Here is a 2856-nt window from a genome sequence, read left to right on the forward strand (position 1 = left end):
TCCTCCGCGCAACACCTCCTCGAGTCGGGGGATAGAAGCTCCAGGGCCCGCACCGAGACGGGGACTGTGCAGGGGGGTCCTGGAGCTGATCCCCCCCCTGCCCGGGAAAAGCCCCGGTGGGATCAGAGCCTCCCAGGAACCCAGCGCAGCCCGAGGGAGCCCCGGGGCCAGAGGCAGCGGCGGAGCCCGAGCTCAGACGGGGAGGGGCGGTATTCGGGCAGCAGCGGAGCCCTACAGAAGTTGGGGCCAGGGCCCCCCCGCAGCTGGACACAGCTGACCCCAAGGGCTCCTCCGGACCCCGCAGACCCCAAAACCCGCCCAGGGCACAGCGGGCAGGGGGAGGCCACCACCAGCCGCTGCCTCCCCGGCCCCGGAGGGAGGCGGGCGATGGCGGGGGCGCACGGGGAGCCCCAGCCCGACGGGAGCCCTTCCCCACAGCCCCCAACGAGCGACCGGGGCCCCAGCAGTGCCCATGGACGGGCCTTACCTGCCCCACGGGTTACACCGAGTCAGCCCGCGCACACAAACTGCTCCGCTCGTCACGCCAGACCGGCGGATAAAGTCTGTATTTATATCCCTGGCCGCCCACCCGATCTGACTATTTATCGCCGCCTGAACTCTCCCTCAGAACCCGCCCCTCCCCTCACGATCCGCCCGGCCCCGCCCCGGGTTTGGGTGAAAATCATATGGTAAATCATTTGTGGTTCAGGAACCCTGTCACGTGGCTGTGAAGCAATTTCATCACTTTCAGTCCCGTTGCTCGGGGATCACGTTCGGAGCAGACTTGGGGTGGGGTTTGGTGCCCCGAAGCCGCGGTATTAACACCTTTCCCTTTCCAGGGCAGCAGCGGTCGCTGGGTGGGAAGAGAGGTAAGGCGGGGGGCGAAGACCCACAGTTTATAGGGCTAACAGCCTAACAGCAAAGAGGCTGGCTGGCTAACACACAGACAGCAAGGAGGCTGGCGGGCTGGCTAACTAACAGACAGCAAGGACGCTGGCCGGCTAGCTGGCTAACAAACAAACAGCAAGGAGGCTGGCTGGCTGGCTCACAAGGACTCTTACTGGCTTTGCGGTCCCTGCGGTCCCTGCTTGCCTGTCTCCACCTGGGTGCTGCTTCGGGGACTCCCCGAGTTGTGAGGTATCAAGATTAAACTTGTTCTGTTCCTTTATTTGCGGTCTCCTGGTTGTTCCTGCGTCCTGCCTGCATTGGCTCACACACCGTCCCACCACAGGACACCTCCAGGTGGGGGGACGCCCCTCCATCAGGGGGACTCAGGGGCTCCTCCACGCTCCCACTGCTGGAGCAGAACCCGTTCCTCTCCCCCATGGAGCCCTGGAAAGTGAAATCACTTGGCTCACAACAAGCAGCACCTTGTGCCCAAGGGATCACAACTGCTGCCAAAGCCTGTTTCAAGCCAGGCCTGGACCCAGGTCAACCACCCTTGCTCTGTTCATTGTGTGGGGAGGTCACAGAGAAGGGGATGGAGCAGATCCAAAAGATGAGTTCTGGGAGCTGATGGCACCAGGCCTGGCTTTAACAACTCAGCTGTGACCCCACCGTGACACCCAGAAGCCCCTGTCCCTGCTCCCCCTGGGACACTGCAGCCTGTCCCCAGCAAGGTGGGAAAGAAATGAGGCCTCAGGGAGCTCAGGGACCGGCCCCTGGAGCCCATCAGACCCAGCACATCCCGACCAGCCTGGGGCCGGTCACGGGTGTCTGAGCACAGGAGAGCGGGTCAGGGAGGGAGGAAGATGACGGCAGAACGGATACAGGGACAGAAAAGGGAAAGGGGGACAGACACACCACTGGACAGGGCAGGGCACAGGGGACATTTGGTTTACAGTTTAGTTTACAGCCTTAATGCTCATTTTGTTAGTAGCTTATGTTTTGTCCTTTAATAACTTGGTAAGCTAATTTATTATTTTTTTAAGACTATAAAATGGAACACAGAACGGTATCTGTTAGGATCACTGGAGCACTAAAATATGGTATTGAATAATATCCATGTGCTAACACCAGAAATGGGGAAATTGCTAGCAGGTTCAGTAAATGACAAGCATGCACTTTTGATTTTTTTATTATGCACTGCTATTTCAGGAGGAAAGATCACTTGGTTGAAATGGCAGCTTCTGGCAAAGAATGAAGTAATGCACCAGGAGCAACTGGGGAGACAAACACAGCCGCGGGGAGCCCAGGGACCAGCCCTTGGACCCCAAGAGGGCCAGCAGCCTCCTTGCTGAAGTCAGGGCGAGGGACACAGTGAGGCAGATCAAGGAGGGAGGAACAGACACAGATCTTCCCATTTCCCTGCAGCCCAACTCCTCCAGCCGAGCCCTGCACCCCGGGCTCCACCAGCCAAGGCACAACTGCCCCCCAACCCCCAGCAGCTGCTGGAGCCCCAGCTCTCCATCCCGGCAGGGAAATGCCACCGCCCGGCCCAGGAGAGCGGGCAGAGAGGCTCCGTCTGCACAAGGGCACCGGGCTGCTCCCTCCAGAGCTCGGCCAAGGGCCGGGCAAAGCAGCTCCCCCAGACCGGCACCTCCGGCCACGGCAAACAAATAATGAATGAGATTCTGAATGAGCATTCGGCTCCCTGACAGCAAATACTGAACCATCTCCTCCGCGCAACACCTCCTCGAGTCGGGGGATAGAAGCTCCAGGGCCCGCACCGAGACGGGGACTGTGCAGGGGGGTCCTGGAGCTGATCCCCCCCCTGCCCGGGAAAAGCCCCGGTGGGATCAGAGCCTCCCGGGAACCCAGCGCAGCCCGAGGGAGCCCCGGGGCCAGAGGCAGCGGCGGAGCCAGAACTCAGACGGGAGGGATCCGGGCAGCAGCGGGGCCCTACGGGGGTTGCGG

The 2856-nt window shown here is 61.1% G+C and overlaps 1 long non-coding RNA gene across 1 annotated transcript in view; it reads right to left on the reverse strand.

Annotated features, from left to right (window-relative positions):
• Positions 1 to 290: 290 nt before the first annotated feature.
• LOC106899256 overlaps positions 291 to 2856 on the reverse strand; it is a 15029-nt gene continuing 12463 nt past the window's right edge. The window contains exon 3 of the long non-coding RNA XR_001414029.1: positions 291 to 1332. This is a non-coding gene — a long non-coding RNA (uncharacterized LOC106899256). The remainder of the gene's footprint in view (positions 1333 to 2856) is intronic.

This window comes from Calidris pugnax, unplaced genomic scaffold (genome assembly GCF_001431845.1).
Source record: "Calidris pugnax isolate Ruff unplaced genomic scaffold, ASM143184v1 scaffold650, whole genome shotgun sequence".
In the NCBI taxonomy this organism is placed as follows: domain Eukaryota; kingdom Metazoa; phylum Chordata; class Aves; order Charadriiformes; family Scolopacidae; genus Calidris; species Calidris pugnax.